The sequence below is a fragment of the Adelges cooleyi genome, unplaced genomic scaffold, assembly GCF_023614345.1.
Source record: "Adelges cooleyi isolate 19-005CV unplaced genomic scaffold, UGA_ACOO_1.1 ACOO_flye_CR_arks_rails_tigmint_CR_PRNA_167, whole genome shotgun sequence".
NCBI classification, from domain to species: domain Eukaryota; kingdom Metazoa; phylum Arthropoda; class Insecta; order Hemiptera; family Adelgidae; genus Adelges; species Adelges cooleyi.
In genome coordinates, this window is record NW_026095824.1 from 2,048,006 (window position 1) to 2,062,453 (window position 14,448).

Genomic DNA, 14,448 nt, shown 5'->3' on the forward strand with positions numbered 1-14,448 from the left:
AGCAATTATTTCAAAATCAACGGACGAGCCATATAAAGTCCATTTATGTGTATTTTTCTACAGTTGTCCGAGTAAAACGCATATAAGTACAAAAACCAAGTTGCACAAGCGTACCTCCAAAGAAGTATTTTTTTTTTTTTGGTAGGCTTAGACACCAAAATGTTTGAAGCTACAAAACGATTAGATTGCTGCTATTTTTCAGCATAATTTTGTACGCCCTTTAGAGTACACCTAGGTGGTAGGCAAACTCGACAGTAGGATATTCTGGATAGAAATTCAATAGAACTCTTGACTAGCGTCAGCCATTGAAGTGAGCCGGTCAATGACTCTACTGCTTAGTTCCACACAGATGTATACTATACATTGTTATATAAAACAACTAGATAGCCAACTTGTGTTGCACGGTAGTCGTCAATATTAAAAAAAAAAAAAAAAAAAAAATGATTATTATTATTAATTATAACTGATAACATACCTCCGTATACAAGTTTCGCCATTAATTAAAGTATATATACATAAATAATAAAAAGTCGCTCGATGTCAAATTAGTTACACTAATAACAAAATATATACTATAGTATAACGTAGCACGAATTAGTCTGCAGTCGTTAATTTATATCTATATAGAACAAAATTGGCGTTTCATTTAATATATTATTATGTAAAATATATCACACCGCAATTAAAAGCGATCGCACATAAACAACACATAATCTTCTCTATATGATATTAATACGATAACAAGGCTATTAAATATGTTTTTAATGAGTAAATCAAAGTAAAACAAACTGTTCTGTTGTACTTTATACACAAAGCCGGTAACCGAAAAAAAAGACTCTTCGGTCTTTTGTTAATTAAAACATTCCGTAAACGTCATTTATGCGACTTTTACATTATGTCAGTGTCCAATGAAAAATGAAGATAATCGAAGGCTTAACTTTCCAGCCAACTTGTGTCGACAGAGACATGAGAATCAACCGTACGCTTTTCTTTACATATCGGAAAATTGTAACACGTTAACTATTTAAAAAAAAAAAAAACACTGCGTTGCACTTACCGAATTTGATTCAAACAACAACAACGGGGCGACGATTTTAAATTCGTTATTGCATTGTTTTTAAGTAAAATTTGATCGAATTGATTGAATTTTTGATTCGAGACAAAACCCTTAGTGTAAACGCAATTGTTTTTTTTCGGCGCGTTGACGACGATATTTCGGTTAGGCAAAACTACAGGACATATATAAATATATTTTAATGCGATTTTTTATTAAACGAGACACGATCGCGAATGGACGACCGACAAACGGCAAACGGGCGGCAGACGTTCGCCACGGTCCGCACTATTGGCACCACTGACTTTGTCGGTGCATAAAATCCACTTAGCGGCGGCGACGGCGGTCGTGTTTCGGCGCCTGCCCACGGTCGAGCCGGGCGCTTTTTCCCTGCACAATAATAATAATATAATATCATTATAATATAATAATATACCGTCGTCGTCGGCCTATTCCAATATCGTTTGCGCTGTGCGCTCTTATGCAAAAAAAAAAAATATATATATATTATATTGTTTTGGGAGACAGCATTCCGTGTAATGCACACACGCTGCGTGCACCCCGGACGAGGAGACAATAATAATGTAAATAAATTCGCTTATAAAATTAAAAAAAAAAAACAATAGGCCGAAACCACCGAACGGCTACAATGACGGCATTACAGTAATAGTCCTATATTTTATGTTATACACACAAATATACGGTGATGATATTATAGAACGATGTCTGCGTCGTACTGGCAGTCTTGTCGAAAAGTGCCCATTAAAAAAAAAAAAAAAAACCACCGAGGTGTGCGCACTTGGAATATGCACACATATCGGTAATGTATACACATCTGCCAACCATTATGAATGGAACGGATAGGCGGTGTGTACAAAACGATAACAGTAATATTAATAATAATAATGATTTTACCGTCCAAGACCAGAGGCTAACGGCGCAGACCAAATTGCGTTTCGTACATAGTAAAATACATATTATGAATAATATGCATCGACGTTTTGTTTTCGCCAACCGTTTCAATGTTTTTGTTTATGTACAATTAATATGAAGTCAGCGAAATGAGACACACACACACACGCAATATACTGTATTTTTTTTTATTGTACACTGTAATTGTTTTGTGAAAAAAATCCGAAGTTTACAACAAATCGAATCCGATAACTTAAGTAAACTCGGTAATAGGTCGTCGTGGTCGTGTCTCAGTTGGAATAAAAACAAATATAATTATTATTCTAATACTTTTCTCAGTGTTTCAAGGTGGACAACACCGTTATTTAGTTACATAGCTGTTGTAATCCAACACACACACACACACACACACACCTACTCAATCTTACAATTATTGTAATATATTAAAAGTATTTTAATACAGTTAATTATTGTAGTTAAAATTCCAAACGGCGAATTTCGCCTTGGATTTCTCGCGAGTGAAATGAGATATTATACGTACATGATATGTTTTACTCTATACAAAAAGGTTACTATAAGCAGACCACATTACATATTATAAAAATACATAATATGAAAATGGCGTACGCCATTGACATTGCAAACATTGCTTTGGCGACGGACAAAAGGAAAATATAAAACGAGACGCGTTTGAAAAAAATGTTTTATTATATTATTTTTATTGTAATGTAAATTTTTATTTAAAAAAAAAACCTTATTTTAGTGGGCTTAAAAAAAATAATAATAATAGGTATTGTAGATAGGTACTTCAGAGCAGAGTACGCGGTCGTGCGGACAGAAAAAATATAAAATCTGGTGTTTTAGTTTTTCGTCTTAAACGGTCCAAATAAGAAAAAAACATAAACTCATTGTTATTCACAGTTGGCCATAAATGCCAGTGGTATTAAAAACACACTTTTATGTGTTAAAAAATGAATAATTTATGATTTTAATTGATTAGTGTTTAATTTATCTTATGATGAGCTAAGCCAGACACATAAAGCAACGCTTGTTTGGATTGATAAATAGCCTTTCGCCTCATAATTGACCGACAAACACCGTTTAAATATGATAATAATACAACATTTGAAAATTTGACCAAATCTATTCTGAAAAATAGATTTAAAGATAATATATTTCATACATTTTGCCAAGTTTTAACTATGATAGAGCCAAAAATGTAAAAGGTATTAGGTAGTTTCAATACCAATAACCAAACAAACGGGTTGGGCTTATTTTTTATAAATATATATTTTAACCAATAAATTTAAGCATAAAAAGTAAAAAAATAAATTAAAGATAAATCGCAATAATGTAAATTTAGTACCTTCGTAGAAGTTTTCATGAAAACTTTTCGTTTCTTTGCAAAAAGAGTTGTTAATTTTTTTTTTTTTTTTCACTTAAAAAGTTTGACAAATTCACATTCTTCACATAATCTCTGCGCCTCACACAACAGTTGCGAATGGTGTGTGCTTATTGAAAACTTTCTTAAGTGCTCGGTACGGCAAATTACCATCCGACAGTACAGTGTGTATTTGGTGGGAAAATACTATACTTGGGTACACCGAGCATCGAACAGTGTGACGGCGTCGAAATAGAAAAAGAGAAAATCGATTTCATCTCAAAAAAAAAAAAAAGGCGTTGAAAGAAAACCGGGGACAGGAGTAAAAGGCTCGACCGATGTACGCATAATGCACTAAAGGTGCGGGGAAGACACTACCTACATTGGAAGCCGTGGACGTATTATACCCTCTCTTCTTACCACCAATGTGCTCTTATATCCCTCGGTGAATTTTGTTTAATAAATCACCTCGGTCGGTCCGCAGCTGCTGAAATGCCAGCCCGGTATCCTTTCTTTAATCAGCAAAGACAATTAACCGGGTCTTCTCGTTTATTTAAAAAAAAATAACGGCGACTACATCTCTCCAGTTAACGGTTTCCGGCCTTTTCTCCAATCAACGGCCGCCGCGTTAAGGTAAAGAATTATTGACACTTGTCCTTTGCAGGCTTGTTGATGTAGAACAATACACAGTAAGACGTATTTAAATAACCTTTAATCGGTGTCTAATTACAAAAGAAACGCATTTTGAGCTCATGAAAAAAAAAAACAGGTAAGTCGTTTTTATTTACTTCACGTCAGAAATGGCAACCAAACGACTCCGAAACCAAATTTTATTTTTGTAACTATCGTGGAAAAAAATCTGTTTGTAAATTTCCAAATATTCCAATTTAAAATGGTGTACTATTTACAGATGTGATGTGATGTATAGTGTACATACAATATAATCAACATATGTAATTTTATAAAATAAAAATAAAAACATTTTCATCCTTCAAATCATCATCCTCTTTATTATCATTCACAAATGAATTACATGGTGCAGCCAGGACACAAAGCAAAATGACCAGATGCTAATAATTGTTTGTTCATTTTTTTTTACTAGCAAAAAAAAAAACAATACAAAAAGTCTTTTGCCAAATGAATAGATTGCGTGAGTTATTAATAATTACATTTTTTTTTTTTGCCCGATACTGTTATTAAAAATATATGAAAATCACCATACGGCGTCCAAGTGGTTTAAGCGAGCCAAAACGAAATAACGTTACATTTCGCAATGCCCAAAAAACCTGTTCAGTTTAAAACATCAAAGATGAAGTGTAGTATTACTAAGTACTTGCTGTTATAAATCATTTAAAATCTATTGCTAAAAATTCAATGCGGTATCTTTTAAGGTGTCCCAAGATTTTGCACGCACGTGGCAATAGTTTACAAAATTTAAACACAGTTTTAAGCATTATGAACTGTGAACCGAGATTGTTATCGTCACTGAAACTGAACTGCGATATTATCTTATATATTATTATTATTATTATTATGTAAACGTGCACGACGCCTAACCGAGCCGGTGTATTATCATATTTTGCTCTTGGAAAATACAATTTTTTTTTATTCACTCGTTCGCCGTAACCGTTAAAAATAAAAATAAAAGGGAATAAGAGCACCTAAGCAAAATATTTCTGTCGAGTTAACAAAAAAAAAAATACAAATATGATGAGAGTATGTTTTCTACTAGCGCGGCAACCACCGGCATGTCAATTACAATAATTGACTGACAAAAGAAAATAATGCTACGGTTTGCCGTTGCCTTCGAAATATAATAATATACAGCTGCAACATATTATATATGTAAATAATTACAAGTGTAAACAAAAAAAAATAATAATTGCAAGTTTATAAACATATTACACTATACAAACGTCAATCGATAAGATTATGATATTTTATGAAAGAAGTGTACACAGAGTTTTGTCTGTTGTATATTATTAAACAATTTTTGAAAGAAACACTTCCGTTTTGCTTACGAGTGAAGTGTCCAATTAGTAAATAATATTTTGTCTTAAACATAATAATAATGATGCCTTATATAAAACTATGTAGGATTACAAGCCGACCATTATGGACGCAACGAGTCAATATTGTGTTATCGATTTTTTTTTTTTTATCATTTTAAAACTGATTGTATAACGGAATTATAATAGCATTATGTAGGTGGTATAGTGGTTTTTTATAGTTTTGCAAATTCACAATTTGTTCTTGAACAGGAAATCGTTTGGCATTTTTTTTAAACAATTTAACTAATGAGAAAACATAAAAATCAAATTCGCATCTAGGGCGTTTTTAGAGCGAGCGATAAAAAAACTACAAAGTACCTATTAATAAAATTACTATTTTCTTATTTTTTTTTTGCTTTTTCAAAATTATTTCATTAAGAATTGTGTGGGCGCGTTGAAACGAAACGAAATAAAATATATTATACACTGTTCGTTTGATTGTGTGACGACTTCATCGACTGCACAGTGCTCGAAAAGAGATTGCAGACAAAAGACAAGCAAAAAAACTTGAGTCTTAAAATATAATTGCGGAAATCTTTTATTACCAATTAACTTTAAAAAAAACTAGACGAACGGCGTAGACGATCAAAAGTGTATTTAATATTTTATTTTCAGCTAAAGATCAACGTACTCTAGCAGATCTTCAGTGTTTTAAAGTGGACTTGAGTGTGAAACCGATCAATCTTCGGTGATAACATTGCCAAGCACAAAAAGACAAACCAGTTTGTGGACCAAATGTCCCAACAATATATTAGCTAAAGGTTAGTCGAGCGACTGTGTGAGCATACGTTAATCGATTATACCGAATGATAAATTAGAGAGATAACCAATATAACGCAATAAAAACTTTTTAATAAGAGCGACCAATTATTATTAACTGAAAAACATTTTCAAGGTGTCCTACAAAACAAGTTCGTTCGTTCGTTCGTTCGTTCTCATGTCAAAACATAATATAATCGATTATTATCATGATTTGTATGAAGTGAAACTTAGTTACTAATAACAATTATCACCCAAACGCCTTACATTATTTTATTAAAAAAATAAAAATAAATAACACGTTCTCATAGTTGAAAAAAAAACTTGTGAAGTAATAAATATTTTTAAACTTGAGAGAACTTTAGTGTTATTCATTGACGTGAAACATCTAAAAAATTATACTTCTAACTTCCGTATCTTTTGTAGTAGGTATATAAGTTTCAGTCGCCAAATACCGGTTTAAAATAATTATCACTATCAGCTATAACAATAATATAATGATGTTGCATTGATCGGTTATGTTGCAACAACTGCAACTGTTTCCTGTGAAACAACAGATCCAATAAAATGGTATCACGTTAAAAAAATTCTAAACCCTGAGACCTCATATTATAATTTTTTTTTAGCTAAACAACTTGCTTTGGCACACATTAGTTATAATCCCAAAAATGTGTGACGGTGTGTTAACGTTTAAATATAGCTTGGCAAAAAGTAACTTTAATAATGTCAAGCTGTACATATAATTATTCAGCTAAACTGTTGATTGACTTGAATAAAAGTGAAATAAATAAGTAAACCATCAGTGTAAATTAACTGAGGGCATATTAAAAATACCTACATTTTTATATTTAAGTTCTGACGCAAAAATGCAGACATTTATAACTCCTTTTGGACGCGGTTGGTAGTCGATACAGATTACAGTCCTATCGTCGTTTTCCAATTTGGAAATATTAATCCGGTTAAATTGAAATCGATTAAATTTCAGTTTCCATTTTCCCAAAAAATACAAGGGAAATAATAAAATATCTGACAGTGTGTGTGTAAAATTAAGTGGATGGAAAAAAAATTATACTAATAAATTCAACTCCCAGGTGTAATGCACACAGGCAAAGGCCAAAGTCTTTGTGAACAAATAGTAAACAATAGAGACGTAGCTAAATTGATTTTATTAACAATAACAACGATCATCTATTGGACGGCGATTGATTGGCCCGCATTTTAGGCACCCGTATAAAATATAATTGAATGCATAATATTGTTATTACTATAATTCGAGTAAAAATGGTTTAGAAGGGGGCGAAATACAATCCAAGTATTAACTAACGTGCACAGAGACCGCGGGTGAGCGCACGAGGCAAATATTTTCTCTTGGAAACGCAAGACGACGCCCTTTGAAAACAATATTATTATATTAATAATAATACAAGTTACGACCGCACCACACACACATGCGGCGATAATAAATTATATATACACATGATAATTAATTTATGTAAAAAAAAATAGTGACCTGCAATACAGACGGTGTCCGAGAAAAGGATTTTGTGGATTTTTTCAGCTGGAAGTGTATTTTGTATTGTTTTTCTTTTCTAAAATTGATGTCGGTCACACGTTACACGGTAACAACAACAACGGCAATAATAATAGATTTAAATTACTTGATGGAAAAAAAAACTATCTATACGAAAACGAAGCGAGCGGAAGGAAGCGTTTGCAAACAACACACGACGGGCCGTCCGCCCAACGAATACTGACTGAGGATTTTTAAAAAGGCGGCGTTGTCGGTGCTTGTTCTCCGCAGTCCCCTCGGACCATCGCATCGCTTCGGGCGGCGGACCACCCTCGACCCAGGGGTTCCCAGACCGCCTTACCTACAGTCATGCAGTCGGAAAAACATCACACGGTTACAATATAAAACGTTTCCAACATGTTCTCGATAAAGAAGAAGACAAAAATTACCCTTAACTAGTTGACAAACCAAAATTTGTCACGGCACAAATAGTGCCTATCCCAACCTATACCCTAATTTATGTATATTGTCTATATTTTAAATAGCCTCACGATTGAAATACACCGAAAATAATAAAAAATATTGTCACGGACTGAGAGAATAATTATACAACCAAAAGAGAATACCAATTACTGTACTAATAATTTATTAAATGTACACTTAAGTTTTACATTTAAACAAATTGTTTTCGTATAATTGCCTCAATCTCTTTTTTTAAGTACGTTCTTTCAAACCAAGTTGGATCATTTTTTTCTATAGTGTATGCATACGGTTGTGCTGGGTGTGGCACGGCTATGATATTTGGCTACACGAAATCCGTTTTAATTGACTCGATAAATTAGATTTAAATATATTTGTTTTAAACGCACATATTATATCAAAATATAAGTACATAGTTATAGTAAACGATGTGTTAAGACAATCACATCAAACAGGTTCAAACAGGAGTTATCTTTGGGGGGAATTATGAACCCCGAACGTCCCTCGATTGTTCCACTGATCGCGCACATACATTTTTTGATAAGAGGTGTATAAATTTTACATATTTTTTTTTAAAAAACATGTAATTAGTCCTCGGACCACTTGTTGTACCCAAACTGGAATCGTGATTATAATAAAGTACATGGCGTAAACCGCTACTGGTTGAATAATAAAATACAATGTGTATTGTTCGACGTTAAAACAGTAATTTTTGTCTATCCTGCGGCCATGTGCCTTTTGGGAAAAAACTGTAAAAAAATTATCAATCCACCGCATTATCAAAACGCTTTTCGTTACTCTGGGTCAAGAGATAAAGTTCATAAACTGCACGATAATGATATAAATGTATAAACCATTATATAAATATAATATCTACACATTGACAGGCATAGTAGATAATAGTGTAACGGCATGTACATATACTATTATCAGATGAACGGTGTCCATGCGTGTTCCACACCTCCGGTCTATAAAACATCCAGTCATAACACTTATTTTTACATCAATCGACAATAACTAAATTACTTTTTCCTCAATAGCATACTAAACACTGTTAAAAACAATAAATCACCGCTATATCTGTTTCCATAGACAATAATAATATTATACGTATATTATGTGCATATATTATAATATATTAATATATTATTTTAACTTTTGACATTTCCAAACTGTTTACCCTATTATTAATAGTATCGGTATTGTCACAACTAAATTTAGAATCGTTAACTATGCAAAATTATAGCATCTATTAATGTAATATATTTTTTATTTGCGAGTCAAATAAAAAGTAGGGAGAAAGGGATGCTGTTACTATTAGTTCACAAGATATCCGACAAATGTTTAGCCTTCCTTCGTCTAAACGGTTTGGCGAGAAATAGAATATTATGTAGCCCCTGCAGGCTTGAACGTTTTTAAAATGTTATCATATTGTTATTTCCAAAACGAATTCCGTACAGTCTGTTTCAAGGACATAATAAAGTACTATTTCAACCAAGTTTTACGACGTGTAACAATTCAACATAAAAACCATAAAACCATGCATTTTTAGTAGCCGCCCACCGCCAAGGCACGGTGGTTGTTATTTTTTCTTACATTTCATACACGAGAACGCCAATAGTAGTAAACGTCAACCCGTTAGAGTGCACCTCAGCACAGTTCACTTGAACTCGTGGGGTTGCGCGCCAAACTTCATTAAACAAAACAAACAGCAACAGGCGGTGTTGCGGGCGCTCTTAAAAAAAAAAAAATTCAAAAAATTAAACACTAGAACAGGTGTATGTATACTATAAAACGTCTACGGGCTCGAGTTTGAATTTCGATTGATTTTGAATAAAACGCGGAATTATTAATTTTTTTTTAATTTAGTTGCCGGATGCGTTTTTTTTTTTTTTTGTTTGCCGCCTGATAATTAACACCAAAACATAGCTGTCGCCGCGCACTGGAGTGTCGAATAAAATATAGCCGAATGGAACACACTGCCTGGTCGGTGTATAGTGCAGCTTTTACATATATAGAAGTGCGCCCAGAGGCTATTCATCAACACGACCCTCTCGCTTTGCCCGCAGAGCACGACGAGGGATGCATCCAACAGCACGCACTGCTCGCCTACACCCCTCCACCATCGTATGTGTACAGTGTGCACTGTATATAATATATAACCTCGTCCTTCTTGGATTACAACAATGGTCTCGGGTGTTTGCTCAGCTGATACCACCGCCGTCGCGTTCGAGAGAGCCAATATCGTATCGTCGACAATTATTAAGGTATACATAGGAATATAAGATAACGTCATTATACCACACTGGGCTGGAAATTCACTCTGCCTACGCCAAGAATAACAATACACGGCCGGAAACACTTTCGGAATTAATATTCTCCACGGGGCTTAATTATAATACATTATTTTTAATAAAAAATGTTTTTACTTGAAACTACACGCCGCAAGACAATGCGGTACACACTGCGCCTTTGCCCATCGTGATGCCTATTGCGAAATGTCCATTTAATCCATGTAGTCGCCCTACGACCCCTTTTCTTCGTACGGTCTGCAAAATTAACATTTTTCGAAAAAAAAAAATTTTTTAGACTCAATTATTATGCATCGGCCGTCGATAAATAATTCGATTTTCCAACGTTGTTTCAATAATGCAAATGTGACATAAACGCGTGGAAAGTCATTAACCGCCACAGAACAAAACAATATATTGTAGGTAATAAAACCATCAAAACGTGACATTTATTACAAATGTATATTATTACAAATAAATAAACTGTTCATAAATCTCGCGTGTTAAAAAAATATAATATCACAAAAATCGGTATACGCGGGGTGTTAAAGTAGTCGTTGTTTTTGTATGCACAGCGTGCCACACCCTGTACACAATTCGATATCGATCAACCGAGTGCACTTTGCGCAGCTTACCAAATAGGTATACATGCAAAACATGTCACATACTACACGCACAAGACCTGTTTGATGCGTTCCCGGCCGTGTAACGACGGCGGATGATATTGTGTATCCGTGCTAATTTAATATAGGAACAGCTCAAAGGAGGAGACCGTTTTGATTTTGAAAAAATAAAGTACTTGAAAGTCTCGTATAGGGCGGTGGTCGAGTGGTGCAGGGCCGCCTCTTCTCTCTCGTGCACGTAGTAATTTTGTAAAATGTAATTTGATATACTTTTTGCCGGAAGGCGGCGGCGGCATACGGTGGTATAATGATATTCGAGGAGAACCGTGTGCAACGCTGCACTTTAAGGGGAAGAGACGTCTCATCATGATTTTTCATGACGGCACCAGAGTCCGCAAACTTCACACACCCTCTCCGCGCTGTCAGAGGCACAATTACCACAGGGCGTGTTTGCCCAGCGAAGGGTAAAGGCGGCGGCGTGGTAAACGCCAAATCCGGCGACCGTTCTCTCTCCTCTCTCTCTCTCTGTCTCTCTATAAAAAAAATATATATAGACAGAAATTATAAAGCGCAAAAATATAATTGCCAGAACACGACCGAGGGAAAATCGGCATGCAGCAGGGATTCCTTTTTTTACTTTCAGTTATGTTCTGACATAATGGTTACTGGGGAGAATATATATATATATACAAAAAGGCCACACGGTAAATCGATAAATGGAACACCTCTAAAATATTACCGAATGCACATCGGTCACAAGGATTCAGCACAAACGGATGAGATGAGAGAAAAGGAGGAGGGGGAGCGAGGAAATTACTTACAGTTTAACACCTTCTAAACGACATAAAGACGTGGATTTTTTTTTTTTTTGCATTACAGTAGTGCACCTGAAACATTTAATATTGGAAAATTGTCCATGTGTAAGTATTGTTGTAGCTATCTTAACCTCACTCGGTTGCTCTTGCCGGGAATATTACAATAGTGTAACACAAAGTTGAATTCAAAATTGTTTTTAATTTGCCTAAAAGTCCAGGTACCTGGACCGTTGCTCGATTATAATACTCTGTTAGTTACACTACTTACCGGTCAGGTTTGAACTACTATAATACGCACATATCAACAGGCTAATGACCGTTATAAAAAAAAAATTGAAAAAAAAACAAGAACAGGGTTTGGAATTGATGTAGTCTAAAATTTACATTTTCATATTTTTAACTAAAAAAAAATGTCACGTACGCCAGTAGGAAAACATTAATCTTAATTGATTAAAAATACTTTTATACAGGTAATTACGATATTTTTTTTAAAATAAAATCATTGATATTGAAACCAACGGCAAACAAAAAATATAATACCGGATTCTCCATGAATAACACAAGTCGTTACATTCTCACCAAGAAAACGGAAAATTTGATCAGAACGAAAGATTATAATATATATTATGTAATCTAACGATATCATTAAAAATATTAAATCGGTTTAGGAGATTTGGATTGTGGTAAATTTATTATATCTGTAGAAGGCGGTGGGGTTTGCATCAGACGGGAGATTTGTATCATCTTTTCCCCAGGGAGAAGGGGCTACACAAATGGGGAATTACAAATAGTACCAAAATTTGGTAGTCGGATTGCAGCCGAGCATTTAGGAATAAAGATACTATTTCAATAAAAGAAAATTATTAGTCATTGAACTTAACATAACACATATTATGCTCGACTCGAGACCTAAACCCGATTTGATTAATTATAAATATAATACTAAAATTTCCCAGAATTTCTCATGACAGAATTTTCGACCTCGTTGTAGTATCCAAACGGTTTTAACAACAACAAGCACACAGTGTTGGTGATACATTTGTATAATGTATGTATACACATATTTAACTAATGTATACAAAACCAAAACACAGTGCACATATTATCAGTATTTCCAACGAATTGTGCGAGCACATTGAAACGCAAACGATGACGTTAATTCTAATAAAACAACAAATTAGAATACCCGTGAGAAATACTGGAAACACAATACTGGTATACGGTAGTATGTCTCGGAATGACAGAATTTTGCTGTTACTGTTCTAAAACAAATCTAAGAGACAATTTTTACAGACAGAATAAACATTTTCAACGACAATTAAATTATCGAAATGTTTTGAGCGCACAACATAAATACAGAGATTACCGTTTTTACTGTAGTCATAATGTGTACATCGTGGAATACCGGCAATAGCGTCTAGACAAACGAGTTCATCCCGAGAAACAATACATTGTTGTATTAAACATTATAATACATTTACCGGGAAGTGTTTACCGTTAACCTTTGCGAGAAAAACACAACAAGCCATTTTGTATTAGCTTTGTAAAGCGCAAAATAATAACGCTTAAAATCGAATTCTCGTCGTAGCGGTGCATAGCCCGCGGTATTATAGGTATATTATTATTATTATTATTATTGTATTATACTGTATACATTACAATAATATTATGTACACCGGTACAGATTCTTAGATGGTGTCGATCAGCCGCCGCCGCCGCCGCCGTATAGGGTTTCGCGCGTCAATAGACTTTGTTAATTTTCACCGTGAAGAAATGAACGAGAAAGGATTTTTTTTTTACATAAAAAAAAACCACCGCAGAGCACCACGTTGTACACCGGATTATTATATGGCTGTACAATACCCTATATGGGTTAAAATATAATATTATATGTATTATAGTACGTTTGCAATCATATTTATATTGTATGCCGTGCAAAATAATATATATATATATATATATAACTGAACCGGTAACGGCCACGACAACACCGGAGTAGTAAGTGCATAAGTATTGACGACGGTCGTTTCTCATTAGGAGGAAGTCGAGGATAAGTAAAAAATTAAAAACCCTAAACCGCGACCGGTCTCGAACGAACCCTCAAATCGAAGCAGGTGTGGGGTTGTGTTTAGTATACAGCACAATACCTACATCATGCCTTTCCTCCGACAATCGCGCACGGTAGGTATAAATGATTAACAAGTATATCGACAAAATAATAACAATACAAGTATAGGAAAACGGTGTATAATCGAAAGTATGTTCGAAATAGTCTTAAACAGGATTGGTCACGTATTTCTTTGGCAAACAGATTTCTAGAAACTGCCATTCGCACTGCTAGCATTCTCATATTTATAATTTGTCCTTTTGTAAAGTTCCCCGTCGCTGTGTAACTTGGGTCGTATAGCAAGCGTGTGGTATTACACGGTCCGACACAAAGTTCCAACAACTTTCACAGGCATAGGCAAATAATATTGCACAGTATCCCGGGGGATATCACGGTGTCGTCGGCGTTGTTGGTGGGAAAACGATAACGGCAATGAACGAATTCAACAACAATACGGGCCAATAG

At 34.4% G+C, this 14,448-nt stretch overlaps 1 protein-coding gene across 3 annotated transcripts in view; it reads right to left on the minus strand.

The window, feature by feature from the left end:
- Positions 1–14,448, minus strand: part of LOC126832723 (mucin-5AC) — a 47,529-nt gene that overhangs the window by 19,536 nt on the left and 13,545 nt on the right. Inside the window, exon 1 of one of the 3 annotated variants that reach the window (XM_050563598.1) lies at positions 7,668–7,890. The exons of 1 other annotated variant lie outside the window; for it this stretch is intronic. The gene's annotated coding sequence lies outside the window, so the exon portion shown is untranslated. Of the gene's footprint in view, positions 1–1,057; positions 1,149–7,667; positions 7,891–14,448 lie in introns of those variants that run through there. One more of the 3 variants, XM_050563599.1, reaches the window with a different exon arrangement.